At 44.3% G+C, this 23,023-nt stretch overlaps 1 protein-coding gene across 1 annotated transcript in view; it reads right to left on the reverse strand.

Moving 5' to 3' along the window:
• LOC119315621 (vegetative cell wall protein gp1-like) overlaps nucleotides 1-23,023 on the reverse strand; it is a 30,594-nt gene that overhangs the window by 7,161 nt on the left and 410 nt on the right. The window lies entirely within an intron of this gene.

The raw sequence follows: 23,023 nt of genomic DNA on the forward strand, positions 1-23,023 counted from the left end.
GTACTGGGAGGTTACCGGAACCCCCCGGGAGCTATATGGGCCTTAGTGGGCTTTAGTGGAAAGGAGAAAGGGGCAGCCCAAGGTGGCCGCGCGCCTCCCCCCTCCCGTAGTCCTATTAGGACTAGGAGAGGTGGCCGACCCCCCTCTCTCTCTTTCCCCCCCTTAAGGAATCCTATTCCAACTAGGATTGGGGGGGGGGGGGGAATCCTACTCCCAGAGGGAGTAGGACTCTCCTGGCGCGCCCTCCTTGGCCGGCCAGCCCCTCCCCCTTGGATCCTTTATATACGGGGGCAGGGGGCACCTCTAGACACACAAGTTGATCCTTGAGATCGTTCCTTAGCCGTGTACGGTGCCCCCTGCCACCATATTCCACCTTGATCATATCGTTGTAGTGCTTAGGCGAAGCCCTGCGTCGGTAGAACATCAAGATCGTCACCACGCCGTCATGCTGACGGAACTCTTCCCCGACGCTTTGCTGGATCGGAGCCCGGGGATCATCATCGAGTTGTACGTGTGCTAAGAACTCGGAGGTGCCGGAGTAACGGTGCTTGGATCGGTCGGATCGGGAAGACGTACGACTACTTCCTCTATGTTGCGTCAACGCTTCCGCAGTCGGTCTGCGTGGGTACGTAGACAACACTCTCCCCTCTCGTTGCTATGCATCACCATGATCTTGCGTGTGCGTAGGAAATTTTTTGAAATTACTACATTCCCCAACAGTGGCATCCGAGCCTAGGTTTTATGGTTTGATGTATGCACGAGTAGAACACAAGTGAGTTATGGGCGATATAAGTCATACTGCCTACCAGCATGTCATACTTTGGTTCGGCGGTATTGTTGGACGAGACGAACCGGACCAACATTACGCGTACGCTTACGCGAGACCGGTTCCCCCGACGTGCTTTGCACATAGGTGGCTTGCGGGCGACTGTCTCTCCAACTTCAGTTGAACCGAGTGTGGCTACGCCCAGTCCTTGCGAAGGTTAAAACGGAGTCAAATTGACAAACTATCGTTGTGGTTTTGATGCGTAGGTGAGATTGGTTCTTGCTTAAGCCCGTAGCAGCCACGTAAAACTTGCAACAACAAAGTAGAGGACGTCTAACTTGTTTTTGCAGGGCATGTTGTGATGTGATATGGTCAAGACATGATGCTAAATTTTATTGTATGAGATGATCATGTTTTGTAACCGAGTTATCGGCAACTGGCAGGAGCCATATGGTTGTCGCTTTATTGTATGCAATGCAATCGCGATGTAATGCTTTACTTTATCACTAAGCGGTAGCGATAGTCGTGGAAGCATAAGATTGGCGAGACGACAATGATGCTACGATGGAGATCAAGGTGTCGCGCCGGTGACAATGGTGATCATGACGGTGCTTCGAAGATGGAGATCACAAGCACAGGATGATGATGGCCATATCATATCACTTATATTGATTGCATGTGATGTTTATCTTTTATGCATCTTATCTTGCTTTGTTTGACGGTAGCATTATAAGATGATCTCTCACTAAATTATCAAGAAGTGTTCTCCCTGAGTATGCACCGTTGCCAAAGTTCGTCGTGCCCAGACACCACGTGATGATCGGGTGTGATAAGCTCTGCGTCCATCTACAACGGGTGCAAGCCAGTTTTGCACACGCAGAATACTCAGGTTAAACTTGACGAGCCTAGCATATGCAGATATGGCCTCGGAACACGGAGACCGAAAGGTCGAGCATGAATCATATAGTAGATATGATCAACATAATGATGTTCACCACTGAAAACTACTCCATCTCACGTGATGATCGGTTATGGTTTAGTTGATTTGGATCACGTGATCACTTAGAAGATTAGAGGGATGTCTATCTAAGTGGGAGTTCTTAAGTAATATGATTAATTGAACTTTAATTTATCATGAACTTAGTCCTCGTAGTATTAGCATATCTATGTTGTAGATCAATAGCTCGCGTTGTTGCTTTCATATGATTATTTTGATATGTTCCTAGAGAAAATTGTGTTGAAAGATGTTAGTAGCAATGATGCGGATTGGATCCGTGATATGAGGTTTATCCTCATTGCTACACAGAAGAATTATGTCCTTAATGCACCGCTAGGTGACAGACCTATTGCAGGAGCAGATGCAGACGTTAGGAACGTTTGGCTAGCTCAATATGATGACTACTTGATAGTTTAAGTGCACCATGCTTAACGGCTTAGAATCGGGACTTCAAAGACGTTTTGAACGTCATGGACCATATGAGATGTTCCAGGGGTTGAAGTTAATATTTCAAGCAAATACCCGAGTTGAGAGATATGAAGTCTCCAACAAGTTCTATAGCTAAAAGATGGAGGAGAATCGCTCAACTAGTGAGCATGTGCTCAGATTGTCTGGGTACTACAATCGCTTGAATCAAGTGGGAGTTAATCTTCCAGATAAGATAGTGATTGACAGAATTCTCTAGTCACCATCACCATGTTAGTAGAACTTCGTGATGAACTATAATATGCAAGGGATAGCGGAAACAACTCCCAAGCTCTTCGTGATGCTGAAATCAACGAAGGTAGAAATCAAGAAAAACATCAAGTGTTGATGGTTGACAAGATCACTAGTTTCAAGAAAAGGGCAGAGGGAAGAAGGGGAACTTCAAGAAGAACAACAAGCAAGTTGCTGCACAAGTGAAGAAGCCCAAGTCTGGTCCTAAGCCTGAGACTAAGTACTTCTACTGCAAAGGGACTGGTCACTGGAAGCGGAACTACCCCAAGTGATTGGCGGATAAGAAGGATGGCAAAGTGAACATAAGTATATTTGATATACATGTTATTGATGTGTACTTTACTAGTGTTTATAGCAAACCCTTGGTATTTGATACTAGTTCAGTTGCTAAGATTAGTAACTCGAAACGGGAGTTGCAGAATAAACAGAGACTAGTTAAGGGTGAAGTGACGATGTGTGTTGGAAGTGGTTCCAAGATTGATATGATCATCATCGCACACTCCCTATAATTTCGGGATTAGTGTTGAACCTAAATAAGTGTTATTTGGTATTTGCATTGAGCATGAATATGATTTGATCATGTTTATTGTAATACGGTTATTCATTTAAGTAAGAGAATAAATTGTTGTTCTGTTTACATGAATAAAACCTTATATGGTTACACACCCAATGAAAATAGTTCGTTGGATCTCGATCGTAGTGATACACATAATCATAATATTGAAACCAAAAGATGCAAAGTTAATAATGATAGTGCAACTTATTTGTAGCACTGCCGTTTAGGTCATATTGGTGTAAAGCGCATGAAGAAACTCCATGCTGATGGGCTTTTGGAATCACTTGATTATGAATCGGTTGATGCTTGTGAACCATGCCTCATGGGCAAGATGACTAAAGACTCTGTTTTTCGGAACAATGGAGCGAGCAACAGATTTGTTGGAAATCATACATACTGATGTATGTGGTCTGATGAATATTGAGGCTCACGACAGGTATCATTATTTTCTGATCTTCACAGATGATTTGAGCAGACATGAGTATATCTACTTAATGAAACATAAGTCTGAAACATTTGAAAAGTTCAAAGAATTTCAGAGTGAAGTTGAAAATCATCGTAACAAGAAAATAAAGTTTCTACGATCTGATCGTGGAGGAGAATATTTTAGTTACGAGTTTGGTGTAGACTTGAAAAATTGTGGAATAGTTTCGCAACTCACGCCACCCGGAACACCACAGCGTAATGGTGTGTCCGAACGTCATAACCGTACTTTATTAGATATGGTGCGATCTATGATGTCTCTTACCGATCTACCACTACCGTTTTGGGGTTATGCGTTAGAGACAGCTGCATTCACGTTAAAAGGGCACCATCAAAATCCATTGAGACGACGCCTTATGAACTGTGGTTTGGCAAGAAACCAAAGATGTCGTTTCTGAAAGTTTGGGGCTGCGATGCTTATGTGAAAAAGCTTCAACCTGATAAGCTCGAACCCAAATTGGAGAAATGTGTCTTCATAGGATACCCAAAGGAGACTGTTGGGTACACCTTCTATCACAGATCCGAAGGCAAGATATTCGTTGCTAAGAATGGATCCTTTCTAGAGAAGGAGTTTCTCTCGAAAGAAGTGAGTGGGAGGAAAGTAGAACTTGATGAGGTAACTGTACCTGCTCCCTTATTGGAAAGTAGTACATCACAAAAAACTGTTTCTGCGACACCTATACCAATTAGTGAGGAAGCTAATGATGATGATCATGAAACTTCAGGACAAGATACAACTGAACCTCGTAGATCAACCAGCGCGAGATCCGCACCAGAGTGGTACGGTAATCCTGTTCTGGAAATCATGCTGCTAGATCATGATGAACCTACAAACTATGAAGAAGCGATGGTGAGCCCAGATTTCGCAAAGTGGCTTGAAGCCATGAAATCTGAGATGGGATCCATGTATGAGAATAAAGTATGGACTTTGGTTGACTTGCCCGATGATCGGAAAGCAATTGAGAATAAATGGATCTTCAAGAGGAAGACGGACGCTGATAGTAGTGTTACTATCTACAAAGCTAGAATTGTCGCAAAAGGTTTTCGACAAAGTTCATGGTGTTGACTACGATGAGAGTTTCTCACTCGTATCTATGCTTGAGTCTGTCCGAATCATGTTAGTAATTGCCGCATTTTATGAAATCTGGCAAATGGATAAACAAAACTGCATTCCTTAATGGATTTATTAAATAAGAGTTGTATATGATGCAACCAGAAGGTTTTGTCAATCCGAAAGGTACTAACAAAATGTGCAAACTCCAGCGATCCATCTGTGGACTGGTGCAAGCATCTCGGAGTTGGAATATACGCTTTGATGAGTTGATCAAAGCATATAGTTTTATACAGACTTGCGGTGAAGCCTGTATTTACGAGAAAGTGAGTGGGAGCACTACAACATTTCTGATAAGTATATATGAATGACATATTGTTGATCGGAAATAATGTAGAATTATACTGTAAAGCATAAAGGAGTGTTTGAAAGGAGTTTTTTCAAAGAAAGACTTCGATGAAGCTGCTTACATATTGAGCTTCAAGATCTATAGAGATAGATCAAGACGCTTGATAAGTTTTTTCAATGAGTACATACCTTGACAAGATTTTGAAGTAGTTCAAAAATGGAGCAGTCAAAGAAAGAGTTCTTGCCTGTATTACAAGGTGTGAAGTTGAGTAAGACTCAAAGCCCGACCACGGCAGAAGATAGAAAGAGAATGAAAGTCATTCCCTATGCCTCAGTCATAGGTTCTATAAAATATGCCATACTGTGTACCAGATCTATTGTATACCCTGCACTAATTTGGCAAGGGAGTACAATAGTGATCTAGGAGTAGATCACTGGACAGCGGTCAAAATTATCCTTAGTAGAATAAGGAAATATTTCTCGATTATAGAGGTGACAAAAGGTTCGTCGTAAAAAGTTACGTCGATGCAAGTTTTGACATGGATCTGGATGACTCTAAGTCTCGATCTAGATACATATTGAAAGTGGGAGAAATTAGCTAGAGTAGCTCCGTGCAGAGCATTGTAGACATAGAAAATTGCAAAATACATAACGGATCTGAATGTGAAAGACCGTTGACTAAGATTCTCTCACAAGCAAAACATGATCATACCTTAGTACTCTTTGGGTGTTAATCACATAGTGATGTGAACTAGATTACCGAATCTAGTAAACCTTTTGGGTGTTGGTCACATGGCGATGTGAACTATGGGTGTTAATCACATGATGATGTGAACTATCAATATTAATCACATGGTGATGTGATCTAGATTATTGACTCTAGTGCAAGTGGGAGACTGAAGGAAATATGCCCTAGAGGCAATAATAAAGTTATTATTTATTTCCTTATATCATGATAAATGTTTATTATTCATGCTAGAATTGTATTAACCGGAGACATAATACATGTGTGAATACATAGACAAACAAAGTGTCACTAGTATGCCTCTACTTGACTAGCTCGTTAATCAAAGATGGTTATGTTTCCTAACCATGAACAAAGAGTTGTTATTTGATTAACGAGGTCACATCATTAGTTGAATGATCTGATTGACATGACCCATTCCATTAGCTTAGCACCCGATCGTTTAGTATGTTGCTATTGCTTTCTTCATGACTTATACATGTTCCTATGACTATGAGATTATGCAACTCCCGTTTGCCGGAGGAACACTTTGTGTGCTACCAAACGTCACAACGTAAATGGGTGATTATAAAGGAGCTCTACAGGTGTCTCCAAAGGTAGATGTTGGGTTGGCGTATTTCGAGATTAGGATTTGTCACTCCCATTGTCGGAGAGGTATCTCTGGGCCCTCTCGGTAATGCACATCACATAAGCCTTGCAAGCATTGCAACTAATGAGTTAGTTGCGGGATGATGTATTACAGAACGAGTAAAGAGACTTGCCAGTAACGAGATTGAACTAGGTATTGGATACCGACGATCGAATCTCGGGCAAGTAACATACCGATGACAAAGGGAACAACGTATGTTGTTATGCGGTCTGACCGATAAAGATCTTCGTAGAATATGTAGGAGCCAATATGGGCATCCAGGTCCCGCTATTGGTTATTGACCGGAGATGTGTCTCAGTCATGTCTACATTATTCTCGAACCATAGGGTCCGCACGCTTAACGTTACGATGACAGTTATTATGAGTTTATGCATTTTGATGTACCGAAGTTAGTTCGGAGTCCCGGATGTGATCACGGACATGACGAGGAGTCTCGAAATGGTCGAGACATAAAGATTGATATATTGGAAGCCTATGTTTGGATATCGGAAGTGTTCCGGGTGAAATCGGGATTTTACCGGAGTACCGGGAGGTTACCGGAACCCCCCGGGAGCTATATGGGCCTTAGTGGGCTTTAGTGGAAAGGAGAAAGGGGCAGCCCAAGGTGGCCGCGCGCCTCCCCCCTCCCCTAGTCCTATTAGGACTAGGAGAGGTGGCCGGCCCCCCTCTCTCTCTTTCCCCCTCTTAAGGAATCCTATTCCAACTAGGATTGGGGGGGGGATCCTACTCCCAGAGGGAGTAGGACTCTCCTGGCGCGCCCTCCTTGGCCGGCCAGCCCCTCCCCCTTGGATCCTTTATATACGGGGGCAGGGGGCACCTCTAGACACACAAGTTGATCCTTGAGATCGTTCCTTAGCCGTGTACGGTGCCCCCTGCCACCATATTCCACCTCGATCATATCGTTGTAGTGCTTAGGCGAAGCCCTGCGTCGGTAGAACATCAAGATCGTCACCATGCCGTCGTGCTGACGGAACTCTTCCCCGACGCTTTGCTGGATCGGAGCCCGGGGATCGTCATCGAGTTGTAGGTGTGCTAAGAACTCGGAGGTGCCGGAGTAACGGTGCTTGGATCGGTCGGATCGGGAAGACGGACGACTACTTCCTCTATGTTGCATCAACGCTTCCGCAGTCGGTCTGCGTGGGTACGTAGACAACACTCTCCCCTCTCGTTGCTATGCATCACCATGATCTTGCGTGTGCGTAGGAATTTTTTTGAAATTACTACGTTCCCCAACATTCCAATCAATAATATGTCATCCACATATAATTACAAAAATGCTACAGAGCTCCCACTCACTTTCTTGTAAATACAGGCTTCTCCAAAAGTCTGTACAAAACCAAATGCTTTGATCACACTATCAAAGCGTTTATTCCAACTCCGAGAGGCTTGCACCAGTCCATAAATGGATCGCTGGAGCTTGCACACTTTGTTAGCTCCCTTTGGATCGACAAAACCTTCTGGTTGCATCATATAAAACTCTTCTTCCAGAAATCCATTCAGGAATGCAGTTTTGACATCCATTTGCCAAATTTCATAATCATAAAATGCGGCAATTTCTAACATGATTCGGACAGACTTAAGCATCGCTACGGGTGAGAAGGTCTCATCGTAGTCAATCCCTTGAACTTGTCGAAAACCTTTTGCAACAAGTCGAGCTTTGTAGACAGTAACATTACCGTCAGCGTCAGTCTTCTTCTTGAAGATCCATTTATTCTCAATTGCTTGCCGATCAAAGGGCAAGTCAACCAAAGTCCACACTTTGTTCTCATACATGGATCCCATCTCAGATTTCATGGCTTCTAGCCATTTTGTAGAATCTGGGCTCACCATCGCTTCTTCATAGTTCGTAGGTTCATCATGATCTAGTAGCATGACTTCCAGAACAGGATTACCGTACCACACTGGTGGGATCTTACTCTGGTTGATCTACGAGGTTCGGTAGTAACCTGATCTGAAGTTTCATGATCATTATCTTTAGCTTCATCACTAATTGGTGTAGGTGTCACAGAAACCGGTTTCTGTGATGTCCTACTTTCCAATAAGGGAGCAAGTACAGTTACCTCATCAAGTTCTACTTTCCTCCCACTCACTTCTTTCGAGAGAAACTCCTCTAGAAAAACTCCGAATTTAGCAACAAAAATTTTGCCTTCGGATCTGTGATAGAAGGTGTACCCAACAGTCTCCTTTGGGTATCCTATGAAGACACATTTCTCCGATTTGGGTTCGAGCTTATCAGGTTGAAGCTTTTTCACATAAGCATCGCAGCCCCAAACTTTCAGAAACGACAACTTTGGTTCCTTGCCAAACCACAGTTCATAAGGCGTCGTCTCAACGGATTTCGATGGTGTCCTATTTAACGTGAATGCAGCCGTCTGTAAAGCATAACCCCAAAACGATAACGGCAAATTACTAAGAGACATCATAGATCGCACCATATCTAATAAAGTACGATTACGACGTTCGGACACACCATTACGCTGTGGTGTTCCGGGTGGCGTGAGTTGCGAAACTATTCCGCATTGTTTCAAATGTAGACCAAACTCGTAACTCAAATATTCTCCTCCACGATCAGATCGTAGAAACTTTATTTTCTTGTTACGATGATTTTCAACTTCACTCTGAAATTCTTTGAACTGTTCAAATGTTTCAGACTTATGTTTCATTAAGTAGATATACCCATATCTGCTTAAATCATCTGTGGAAGTGAGAAAATAACGATATCCGCCACGAGCCTCAACATTCATTGGGCCACATACATCTGTATGTATGATTTCCAACAAATCTGTTGCTCTCTCCATAGTACCGGAGAACGGTGTTTTAGTCATCTTACCCATGAGGCACGGTTCGCAAGTACCAAGTGATTCATAATCAAGTAGTTCCAAAAGTCCATCAGTATGGAGTTTCTTCATGCGCTTTACACCGATATGACCTAAACGGCAGTGCCACAAATAAGTTGCACTATCATTATCAACTCTGCATCTTTTGATTTCAACATTAGAATATGTGTATCACTACTATCGAGATTCATCAAAAATAGACCACTCTTCAAGGGTGCATGACCATAAAAGATATTACTCATATAAATAGAACAACCATTATTCTCTGATTTAAATGAATAACCGTCTCGCATCAAACAAGATCCAGACATAATGTTCATGCTCAACGCTGGCACCAAATAATAATTATTTAGGTCTAATACTAATCCTGAAGGTAGATGCAGAGGTAGCGTGCCGACCGCGATCACATTGACTTTGGAACCATTTCCCACGCGCATCGTCACCTCGTCCTTAGCCAATCTTCGCTTAATCCATAGCCCCTGTTTCGAGTTGCAAATGTTAGCAACAGAACCAGTATCAAATACCCAGGTGCTACTGCGAGCATTAGTAAGGTACACATCAATAACATGTATATCACATATACCTTTCTTCACTTTGCCATCCTTCTTATCCGCCAAATACTTGGGGCAGTTCCGCTTCCAGTGACCAGTCTGCTTGCAGTAGAAGCACTCAGTCTCAGGCTTAGGTCCAGACTTGGGTTTCTTCTCCTGAGCAGCAACTTGTTTGTTGTTCTTCTTGAAGTTCCCTTTCTTCTTCCCTTTGCCCTTTTTCTTGAAACTGGTGGTCTTATTGACCATAAACACTTGATGCTCCTTCTTGATTTCTACCTCCGCGGCTTTTAGCATCACGAAGAGCTCATGAATAGTTTTATTCATCCCTTGCATATTATAGTTCATCACGAAGCTTTTGTAGCTTGGTGGCACTGATTGAAGAACTCTGTCAATGACACTATCAACAGGAAGATTAACCCCCAGTTGAGTCAAGTGATTATAATACCTAGACATTTTGAGTATATGTTCACTGACAGAACTATTCTCCTCCATCTTGCAGCTATAGAAATTATTGGAGACTTCATATCTCTCAATTCAGGCATTTGCTTGAAATATTAACTTCAACTCCTGGAACATCTCATATGCTCCATGACCTTCAAAACGTCGTTGAAGACCCGGTTCTAAGCCGTAAAGCATGGCACACTGAACTATCGAGTAGTCATCAGCTTTGCTCTGCCAGACGTTCATAACATTTGGTGTCGCTCCTGCAGCAGGCTTGGCACTTAGCGGTGCTTCTAGGACGTAATTCTTCTATGCAGCAATGAGGATAATCCTCAAGTTACGGACCCAATCTGTGTAATTGCTACCATCATCTTTCAACTTTGCTTTCTCAAGGAACGCATTAAAATTCAACAGAACAACAACACGAGCCATCTATCTACAATCAAACATAGACAAGCAAGATACTATCAGGTACTAAGTTCATGATAAATTTAAGTTCAATTAATCATATTACTTAAGAAATCCCACTTAGAAAGATATCCCTCTAATCTTCTAAGTGATCACGTGATCCAAATCAACTAAACCATGTCCGATCATCACGTGAGATGGAGTAGTATCAATGGTGAACATCAATATGTTGATCATATCTACTATATGATTCATGCTCGACCTTGCAGTCTCCGTGTTCCGAGGCCATATGTGCTAGGCTCGTCAAGTTAAACGTGAGTATTCCGCGTGTGCAACTGTTTTGCACCCGTGGTATTTGAACGTATAGCCTATCACACCCGATCATCACGTGGTGTCTCAGCACGAAGAACTTTCGCAACGGTGCATACTCAGGGAGAACACTTATACTTTGATAATTTAGTGGGGATCATCTTAAAATGGTACCGTCAATCAAAGCAAGATAAGATGCATAAAAGATAAACATCACATGCAATCAATATAAGTGATATGATATGGCCATCATCATCTTGTGCTTGTGATATCCATCTCCGAAGCACCTTCATGTTCACCATCGTCACCAGCGCGACACCTTGATCACCATCGTAGCATCATTGTCGTCTCGCCAATCTTATGCTTCCACGACTATCGCTACCGCTTAGTGATAAAGTAAAGCATTACAGCGCAATTGCATTGCATACAATAAAGCGACAACCATATGGCTCCTGCCAGTTGCCGATAACTCGGTTACAAAACATGATCATCTCATACAATAAAATTTAGCATCATGTCTTGACCATATCACATCACAACATGCCCTGCAAAAACAAGTTAGACGTCCTCTACTTTGTTGTTGCAAGTTTTTACGTGGCTGCTACGGGCTTAGCAAGAACCGTTCTTACCTACGCATCAAAACCAGAATGATAGTTTGTCAAGTTGGTGTTGTTGTAACCTTCGCAAGGACCGGGCGTAGCCACACTTGGTTCAACTAAAGTTGGAGAAACTGACACCCGCCATCCACCTGTGTGCAAAGCACGTCGGTAGAACCAGTCTCGCGTAAGCGTACGCGTAATGTCGGTCCGGGCTGCTTCATCCAACAATACCGCTGAACCAAAGTATGACATGCTCGTAAGCAGTATGACTTATATCGCCCACAACTCACTTGTGTTCTACTCGTGCACAACATCAACACATAAAACCTAAGCTCGGATGCCACTGTTGGGGAACGTAGTAATTTCAAAAAAATTCCTACGCACACGCAAGATCATGGTGATGCATAGCAACGAGAGGGGAGAGTGTTGTCTACGTACCCTCGTAGACCGGCAACGGAAGTGTTGACACAATGTAGAGGAAGTAGTCGTACGTCTTCCCGATCCGACCGATCCAAGTGATAATGTACTACCGACGCAGGGCTTCGCCTAAGCACCGCTACGATATGACCGAGGTGGAATATGGTGGAAGGGGGCACCGCACACGGCTAAGGAATGATCACAATGATCAACTTGTGTCATGGGGTGCTCCCTTGCCTCAGTATATAAAGGAGGGAGAGGGGGAGGTGCGGCCGGCCCTAAGGGTGCGCCTGGAGGAGTCCTACTCCAACCGGGAGTAGGACTCCCCCCTCTTACCTTGTTGGAAAAGGAAGGAGGAAGGGAGAAAGAGGAAAGGGGGGCGCCGCCGCCCCCCCTTCCTTGTCCTATTCGGACTAGGGGGAGAGGGGGCGCGCGGCCTGCCCTGGCCGGCCCTCCTCTTCTCCCTTATGGCCCATGTAGGCCCAATAACCCCCGCGGAGATTCCGGTAACCCCCGGTACTCCGGTAAAATCCCGATTTCATCCGGAACGTTTCCGATATCCAAATATAGGCTTCCAATATATCAATCTTTATGTCTCGGCCATTTCGAGACTCCTGGTCATGTCCGCGATCACATCTGGGACTCCGAACAACCTTCGGTACATCAAAACACAAAAACCCTAATTACGATCGTCACCGAACTTTAAGCGTGCGGACCCTACGGGTTCGAGAACTATGTAGACATGACCGAGACACATCTCCGGTCAATAACCAATAGCGGAACCTGGATGCTCATATTGGCTCCTACATATTCTACGAAGATCTTTATCGGTCAGACCGCATAACAACATACGTTGTTCCCTTTGTCATCGGTATGTTACTTGCCCGAGATTCGATCGTCGGTTTCTCAATACTTAGTTCAATCTCGTTACCGGCAAGTCTCTTTATGTTGGGGAACGTTGCAGAAAACAAAAATTTTCCTACGGTTTCACCAAGATCCATCTATGAGTTCATCTAGCAACGAGTGATCGGATCCATCTACATACTTTTGTAGATCGCGAGCGGAAGCGTTCAAAGAACGGGGATGAGGGAGTCGTACTCGACGTGAACCAAATCACCGGAGATTCTAGCGCCGAACGGACGGCACCTCCGCGTTCAACACACGTACGGTCAGCATGACGTCTCCTTCTTCTTGATCCAGCAAGGGGGAAGGAGAGGTTGAGGAAGATGGCTCCAGCAGCAGCACGATGGCGTGGTGGTGATGGAGCTGCAGTACTCCGGCAGGGCTTCGCCAAGCTCTATGGAGGAGGAGGAGGTGTTGGAGAGGGAGAGGGAGGCACCAAAAGCAAAGGTAAGAGGTCCTCCATCCCCCCCACTATATATAGGAGGGCCTAGGGGGGGCTCCGGCCCTAGGAGATGCAATCTCCTAGGGGGCGGCGGCCAAGGGGTGGGGGGCTTGCCCCCCAAGCAAGGGGGCGCCCCCCCTTTAGGGTTTCCCCCACCCTAGGCGCATGGGCCCTAGGGGAAATGGCGCCCCAGCCCACTTTGGGCTGGATCCCTTCCCACTTCAGCCCATGGGGCCCTCCGGGATAGGTGGCCCCACCCGGTGGACCCCCGGGACCCTTCCGGTGGTCCCGGTACAATACCGGTGACCCCGAAACTTGTCCCGATGGCCGAAATAGCACTTCCTATATATAATTCTTTACCTCCGGACCATTCCGGAACTCCTCGTGACGTCCGGGATCTCATTCGGGACTCCGAACAACATTCGGATTACTGCATATACATATCCCTACAACCCTAGCGTCACCGAACCTTAAGTGTGTAGACCCTACGGGTTCGGGAGACATGTAGACATGACCGAGATTGCTCTCCGGTCAATAACCAATAGCAGGATCTGGATACCCATGTTGGCTCCCACATGCTCCTCGATGACCTCATCGGATGAACCACGATGTCGAGGATTCAAGCAACCCCGTATACAATTCCCTTTGTCAATCGGTATGCTACTTGCCCGAGATTCGATCGTCGGTATCCCAATACCTTGTTCAATCTCGTTACCGGCAAGTCACTTTACTCGTACCGTAATGCATGATCCCGTGACCAGACACTTGGTCACTTTGAGCTCATAATGATGATGCATTACCGAGTGGGTCCAGTGATACCTCTCCGTCATACGGAGTGACAAATCCCAGTCCTTGATCCGTGTCAACCCAACAGACACTTTCGGAGATACCCGTAGTATACCTTTATAGTCACCCAGTTACGTTGTGACGTTTGGTACACCTAAAGCACTCCTACGGTATCCGGGAGTTACACGATCTCATGGTCTAAGGAAAGGATACTTGACATTGGAAAAACTCTAGCAAACGAACTACACGATCTTATGCTATGTTTAGGATTGGGTCTTGTCCATCACATCATTCTCCTAATGATGTGATCTCGTTATCAATGACATCCAATGTCCATAGTCAGGAAACCATGACTATCTGTTGATCAACGAGCTAGTCAACTAGAGGCTTACTAGGGACATGTTGGTGTCTATTATTCACACATGTATTACGATTTCCGGATAACACAATTGTAGCATGAATAAAGACAATTATCATGAACAAGGAAATATAATAATAATGCTTTTATTATTGCCTCTAGGTCATATTTCCAACAGTCTCCCACTTGCACTAGAGTCAATAATCTAGTTACATTGTGATGAATCGAACACCCATGGAATTCTGGTGTTGATCATGTTTTGCTCTAGGGAGAGGTTTAGTCAACGGATTTGCTACATTCAGGTCCGTATGTACTTTACAAATATGTATGTCTCCATCTTGAACATTTTCATGAATGGAGTTGAAGCGACGCTTGATGTGCCTGGTCTTCTTGTGAAACCTGGGCTCCTTGGCAAGTGCAATAGCTCCAGTGTTGTCACAGAAGAGTTTGATTGGCCCCGACGCATTTGGTATGACTCCTAGGTCGGTGATGAAATCCTTCACCCAAATTGCTTCATGCGCTGCCTCTGAGGCTGCCATGTACTCCGCTTCACATGTAGATCCTGCCACGACGTTCTGCTTGCAACTGCGCCAGCTTACTGCCCCACCATTCGAAATATAAACATATCCGGTTTGTGACTTGGAGTCATCCAGATCTGTGTCGAAGCTAGCGTCGACGTAACCCTTTACGACGAGCTCTTTGTCACCTCCATAAACGAGAAACATTTCCTTAGTCCTTTTCAGGTACTTCAGGATATTCTTGACCGCTGTCCAGTGTTCCTTGCCGGGATTACTTTGGTACCTTCCTACCAAACTTACGGCAAGGTTTACATTAGGTCTGGTACACAGCATGGCATACATAATAGAACCTATGGCTGAGGCATAGGGGATGACACTCATCTCTTCTATATCTTCTGCCGTGGTCGGACATTGAGCTGAGCTCAATTTCACACCTTGTAACACAGGCAAGAACCCCTTCTTAGACTGATCCATATTGAATTTCTTCAATATCTTATCAAAGTATGTGCTTTGTGAAAGACCTATGAGGCGTCTTGATCTATCTCTATAGATCTTGATGCCTAATATATATGCGGCTTCTCCAAGGTCCTTCATTGAAAAACTCTTATTCAAGTAGGCCTTAATGCTGTCCAAGAGTTCTATATCATTTCCCATCAAAAGTATGTCATCTACATATAATATGAGAAATGCTATAGAGCTCCCACTCACTTTCTTGTAAACGCAGGCTTCTCCATAAGTCTGCGTAAACCCAAACGCTTTGATCATCTCATCAAAGCAAATGTTCCAACTCCGAGATGCTTGCACCAGCCCATAAATCGAGCATTGGAGCTTGCACACCTTGTCAGCATTCTTAGGATCGACAAAACCTTCCGGCTGCATCATATACAATTCTTCCTTAAGGAAACCATTAAGGAATGTCGTTTTGACGTCCATTTGCCATATCTCATAATCATAGAATGCGGCAATTGCTAACATGATTCGGACGGACTTTAGCTTCGCTACCGGTGAGAAAGTCTCATCGTAGTCAACCCCTTGAACTTGTCGATAACCCTTAGCGACAAGCCGAGCTTTGTAGATGGTCACATTACCATCCGCGTCTGTCTTCTTCTTAAAGATCCATTTATTTTCTATGGCTCGCCTCTCAACGGGCAAGTCAGTCAAAGTCCATACTTCATTTTCATACATGGATCCTATCTCGGATTTCATGGCTTCTAGCCATTTGTCGGAAGCCGGGCCCGCCATCGCTTCTTCATAGTTCGAAGGTTCACCGTTGTCTAACAACATGATTTCCAAGACAGGGTTGTTGTACCACTCTGGTGCGGAACGTGTCCTTGTGGACCTACGAAGTTCAGTAGCAACTTGATCTGAAGTTTCATGATCATTAACTTCCTCTCTAGTCGGTGCAGGCACCTCAGGAACATTTTCTTGAGCTGCGCCACTTACCGGTTCAAGAGGTAATACTTCATCAAGTTCTACCTTCCTCCCACTTATTTCTTTCGAGAGAAACTCTTTCTCTAGAAAGGACCCATTCTTGGCAACAAAGATCTTGCCTTCGGATCTGAGGTAGAAAGTATACCCAACAGTTTCTTTAGGGTATCCTATGAAGATGCATTTTTCTGACTTGGGTTCGAGCTTTTCAGGTTGAAGTTTCTTGACATAAGCATCGCATCCCCAAACTTTTAGAAATGACAGCTTAGGTTTCTTCCCAAACCATAATTCATACGGTGTCGTCTCAACGGATTTCGACGAAGCCCTATTTAAAGTGAATGCGGCAGTCTCTAAAGCATAGCCCCAAAATGACAGCGGTAAATCGGTAAGATACATCATAGATCGCACCATATCCAATAGAGTGCGATTACGACGTTCGGACACACCATTACGCTGAGGTGTTCCAGGTGGCGTGAGTTGTGAAACTATTCCACATTTTCATAAGTGTGTGCCAAATTCGTGACTCAAGTATTCTCCTCCACGATCTAATCGCAAGAACTTGATTTTCTTGTCACGTTGATTTTCAACCTCACTCTGAAATTCCTTGAACTTTTCAAAGGTCTCAGACTTGTGTTTCATTAAGTAGACATACCCATATCTACTCAAGTCATCGGTGAGGGTGAGAACATAATGATAGCCACCGCGAGCCTCAACACTCATTGGACCGCACACATCAGTATGTATGATTTTCAATAAGTTGGTTGCTCGCTCCATTGTTCCTGAGAACGGAGTCTTGGTCATTTTACCCATGAGGCATGGTTCGCACGTGTCAAATGATTCATAATCAAGAGACTCTAAAAGTCCATCTGCATGGAGCTTCTTCATGCGTTTGACACCTATGTGACCAAGGCGGCAGTGCCACAAGTATGTGGGACTATCATTATCAACCTTACTCTTTTGGTATTCACACTATGAACATGTGTAGCATTACGCTCGAGATTCATTAAGAATAAACCATTCACCATCGAAGCATGACCATAAAACATATCTCTCATATAAATAGAACAACCATTATTCTCGGATTTAAATGAGTAGCCATCTCAAATTAAACGAGATCCTGATACAATGTTCATGCTCAAAGCTGGCACTAAATAACAATTATTGAGGTTTAAAAGTAATCCCATAGGTAAATGTAGAGGTAGCATGCCGACGGTGATCACATCGACCTTGGAACCATTCCCGACGTGCATCGTCACCTCGTCCTTCGCCAGTCTCCGCTTATTCCGCAGCTCCTGCTTTGAGTTACAAATGTGAGCAACTGCACCGGTATCAAATACCTAGGAGCTACTACGAGTACTGGTAAGGTACACATCAATTACATGTATATCACATATACCTTTTGTTTTGCCGGCCTTCTTGTCCGCTAAGTATTTGGGGCAGTTCCGCTTCCAGTGACCACTTCCCTTGCAATAAAAGCACTCAGTCTCGGGCTTGGGTCCATTCTTTGGCTTCTTCCCGGTAGCTTGCTTACCGGGCGCGGCAACTCCCTTGCCGTCCTTCTTGAAGTTCTTCTTACCCTTGCCTTTCTTGAACTTAGTGGTTTTATTCACCATCAACACTTGATGTTCCTTTTTGACTTCTACCTCTGCTGATTTCAGCATTGCAAATAATTCAGGAATGGTCTTTTGCATCCCCTGCATATTGAAGTTCATCACAAAGCTCTTGTAGCTTGGTGGAAGCGACTGAAGGATTCTGTCAATGACTGCGTCATTCGGGAGATTAACTCCCAGCTGAGTCAAGCGGTTATGTAACCCAGACATTGTGAGTATGTGCTCACTGACAGAACTATTTTCCTCCATCTTACAGCTGAAAAACTTGTCGGAGACTTCATATCTCTCGACCCGGGCATGAGCTTGGAAAACCATTTTCAGCTCTTCGAACATCTCATATGCTCCGTGTCTCTCAAAACGTTTTTGGAGCCCCGGTTCTAAGCTGTAAAGCATGCCGCACTGAACGAGGGAGTAATCATCAGCACGTGTCTGCCAAGCGTTCATAACGTCTTGGTTCTGTGGGACGGGTGCGTCACCTAGCGGTGCTTGTAGGACATAATCTTTCTTGGCAGCTATGAGGATGATCCTCAGGTTCCGGACCCAGTCCGTATAGTTGCTGCCATCGTCTTTCAGCTTGGTTTTCTCTAGGAACGCGTTGAAGTTGAGGACAATGTTGGCCATTTGATCTACAATACATATTGTAAAGATTTTAGACTAAGTTCATGATAATTAAGTTCATCTAATCAAATTATTCAATGAACTCCCACTCAGATAGACATCCCTCCAGTCATCTAAGTATAACATGATCCGAGTTAACTAGGCCGTGTCCGATCATCACGTGAGACGAACTAGTCAACGTCGGTGAACATCTTCATGTTGATCATATCTTCTATACGACTCATGCTCGACCTTTCGGTCTTCTGTGTTCCGAGGCCATGTATGTACATGCTAGGCTCGTCAAGTCAACCTAAGTGTTTGCATGTGTAAATCTGTCTTACACCCGTTGTATGTGAACGTTGGAACCTAACACACCCGATCATCACGTGGTGCTTCGAAACAACGAACTGTCGCAACGGTGCATAGTTAGGGGGAACACTTTCTTGAAATTATTATGAGGGATCATCTTATTTACTACCGTCGTTCTAAGTAAACAAGATGTACAAAACATGATAAACATCACATGCAATCAAATAATAATAGTGACATGATATGGCCAATATCACATAGCTCCTTTGATCTCCATCTTGGGGCTCCATGATCATCTTGTCACCGGCATGACACCATGATCTCCATCATCATGATCTCCATCATCGTGTCTCCATGAAGTTGCTCGCCAACTATTACTTCTACTACTATGGCTAACACGTTTAGCAATAAAGTAAAGTAATTTACATGGCGTTTCTCAATGACACGTAGGTCATACAAAAATAAAGACAACTCCTATGGCTCCTGCCGGTTGTCATACTCATCGACATGCAAGTCGTGATTCCTATTACAAGAACATGATCTCATACATCACATATATATCATTCATCATTCATCACAACTTTGGCCATATCACATCACAGAACACTTGCTGCAAAAACAAGTTAGACGTCCTCTAATTGTTGTTGCAAGTTTTACGTGGCTGCAATAGGGTTCTAGCAAGAATGTTTTTTTACCTACGTGAAAGCCACAACGTGATTTGTCAACTTCTATTTACCCTTCATAAGGACCCTTTTCATCGAATCCGCTCCAATTAAAGTGGGAGAGACAGACACCCGCCAGCCACCTTATGCAACTAGTGCATGTTAGTCGGTGGAACCGGTCTCACGTAAGCGTACGTGTAAGGTTGGTCCGGGCCGCTTCATCCCACAATACCGCTGAAGCAAGATAAGACTAGTAGCGGCAAGAAAGTTGACAACATCTACGCCCACAACAAATTGTGTTCTACTCGTGCAAAGAGAACTACGCATAAACCTGGCTCTGATACCACTATTGGGGAACGTTGCAGAAAACAAAAAAATTCCTACGGTTTCACCAAGATCCATCTATGAGTTCATCTAGCAATGAGTGATCGGATCCATCTACATACCTTTGTAGATCACGAGCGGAAGCGTTCAAAGAACGGGGATGAGGGAGTCGTACTCGACGTGATCCAAATCACCGGAGATTCTAGGGCCGAACGGACAGCACCTCCGCGTTCAACACACGTACGGTCAGCGTGACGTCTCCTTCTTCTTGATGAAGCAAGGGGAAAGGAGAGGTTGAGGAAGATGGCTCCAGCAGCAGCACGACGGCGTGGTGATGATGGAGCTGCAGTACTCCGGCAGGGCTTCGCCAAGGGGGGGCTCCGGCCCTAGGAGATGCAATCTCCTAGGGGGGTGGCGGCCAAGGGGTGGGGGGCTTGCCCCCCAAGCAAGGGGGCGCCCCCTTTAGGGTTTCCCCCACCCTAGGCGCATGGGCCCTAGGGGAAGTGGTGCCCCAGCCCACTTTGGGCTGGATCCCTTCCCACTTCAGCCCATGGGGCCCTCCGGGATAGGTGGCCCCACCCGGTGGACCCCCGGGACCCTTCCGGTGGTCCCGGTACAATACCGGTGACCCCGAAACTTGTCCCGATGACCGAAAGAGCACTTCCTATATATAATTCTTTACCTCCGGACCATTCCGGAACTTCTCCTGACGTCCGGGATCTCATCCGGGACTCCGAACAACATTCGGGTTACTGCATATACATATCCCTACAACCCTAGCGTCACCGAACCTTAAGTGTGTAGACCCTACGGGTTCGGGAGACATGTAGACATGACCGAGATTGCTCTCCGGTCAATAACCAACAGCGGGATCTGGATACCCATGTTGGCTCCCACATGCTCCTCGATGATCTCATCGGATGAACCACGATGTCGAGGATTCAAGCAACCCCGTATACAATTCCCTTTGTCAATCGGTATGCTACTTGCCCGAGATTCGGTCGTCGGTATCCCAATACCTTGTTCAATCTCGTTACCGGCAAGTCACTTTACTCGTACCATAATGCATGATCCCGTGACCAGACACTTGGTCACTTTGAGCTCATAATGATGATGCATTACCGAGTGGGCCCAGTGATACCTCTCCGTCATACGGAGTGACAAATCCCAGTCTTGATCCGTGTCAACCCAACAGACACTTTCAGAGATACCCGTAGTATACCTTTATAGTCACCCAGTTACGTTGTGACGTTTGGTACACCCAAAGCACTCCTACGGTATCCAAGAGTTACACGATCTCATGGTCTAAGGAAAGGATACTTGACATTGGAAAAACTCTAGCAAACGAACTATACGATCTTATGCTATGTTTAGGATTGGGTCTTGTCCATCACATCATTCTCCTAATAATGTGATCTCGTTATCAATGACATCCAATGTCCATAGTCAGGAAACCATGACTATCTGTTGATCAACGAGCTAGTCAACTAGAGGCTTACTAGGGACATGTTGGTGTCTATTATTCACACATGTATTACGATTTCCGGATAACACAATTATAGCATGAATAAAGACAATTATCATGAACAAGGAAATATAATAATAATGCTTTTATTATTGCCTCTAGGGCATATTTCCAACACTTTACTCGTTCCATAATACATCATCCTGCAACTAACTTATTAGTTGCAATGCTTGCAAGGCTTGAGTGATGTGCATTACCGAGAGGGCCCAGAGATACCTCTCCGACAATCGGAGTGACAAATCCTAATCTCGAAATACGCCAACCCAACAAGTACCTTCGGAAACACCTATAGAGCACCTTTATAATCACTCACTTACGTTGTGACGTTTGGTAGCACACAAAGTGTTCCTCCGGTAAACGGGAGTTGCATAATCTCATAGTCATAGGAACATGTATAAGTTATGAAGAAAGCAATAGCAACAAACTAAACGATCAAGTGCTAAGCTAACGAAATGGGTCAAGTCAATCACATCATTCTCCTAATGATGTGATCCCATTAATCAAATGACAACTCATCTCTATGGTTAGGAAACATAACCATCTTTGATTAACGAGTTAGTCAAGTAGAGGCATACTAGTGACTCTCTGTTTTTGTCTATGTATTCACACATGTATTATGTTTCCGGTTAATACAATTCTAGCATGAATAATAAACATTTATCATGATAAAAGGAAATAAATAATAACTTTATTATTGCCTCTAGGGCATATTTCCTTCAGTAGTTATGTTACTACATCTACTAGTTAGGAAAATTTAAAACTTAAATTTGAACATGCTTTGCAAAAAGTGTAGGAAAAATGTAAAATGGCTATAACTTTTGCATACGACGTCAGAAAAAAACGTATAATATATCAAAATGTTTAGCACGAAAATCTGCATCCGATTTTGACAGCCTATGTTCAAAAAAAAAATTAAAAATTTATTTTTAAATTAATTTAAAAATCGAGAAAAAAAAAATTTTAGTACCGGTTGGTGTTACCAACCGGGACTAAAGATGAACCTCCAGGCAGCAACCACGTGGAGGGCCTTTAGTCTCGGTTCGTATAAGAACCGGGACTAAAGGGGTGGGGGGGGGCCTTTAGGGTGTGTTTGGTTGAGGAACCAATTGTCATGGAATGAAATGGTTTCATTTCAGAGGAACGGGTCGGTTCCATTCCTATGTTTGGTATGGGCAAAAAAGTAGAATGGGTTGTTTCCGTTCCGGTGTTTGGTTGGAAGAACGGAATGAAAAATGAAACGACATAAAATTCAAAATTTGGGCAACACTTCATTTGTATTTTTAAGAAAGGCAACATATCAGTATATATTGACAAGCTTGACACATAAATGATAGCACACCGAACACAAATCTTCTCTTCCTTGCGTGATCTTCTCTTCCTTGAATCAAAAAGGAAGTTACACGTTAGCATATACTGCAAACACATACTGGATATCATTTATTTGAGTAGATATTGGATCAAAAAACAGCCATGAATCAAAAAACAACCACAAGCCGAACTAGCTCTCTCGGCTGGACAATCTCCATGATTGAAAAAAGTACCAGCTGCATCATATACACGGGGATGTGAGAGAGGCTCATACCTTCAGGAGAGGAGAGTCTGCTGCACCTCTGCGCCAATGTTAGCCTGCCGGAATCCCACCTAGACCTCCGTCCCGCTGCAAGAACGCCGGCACGCAGCTCCAGAT

Source organism: Triticum dicoccoides, chromosome 6A (genome assembly GCF_002162155.2).
Source record: "Triticum dicoccoides isolate Atlit2015 ecotype Zavitan chromosome 6A, WEW_v2.0, whole genome shotgun sequence".
In the NCBI taxonomy this organism is placed as follows: Eukaryota; Viridiplantae; Streptophyta; class Magnoliopsida; order Poales; family Poaceae; genus Triticum; species Triticum dicoccoides.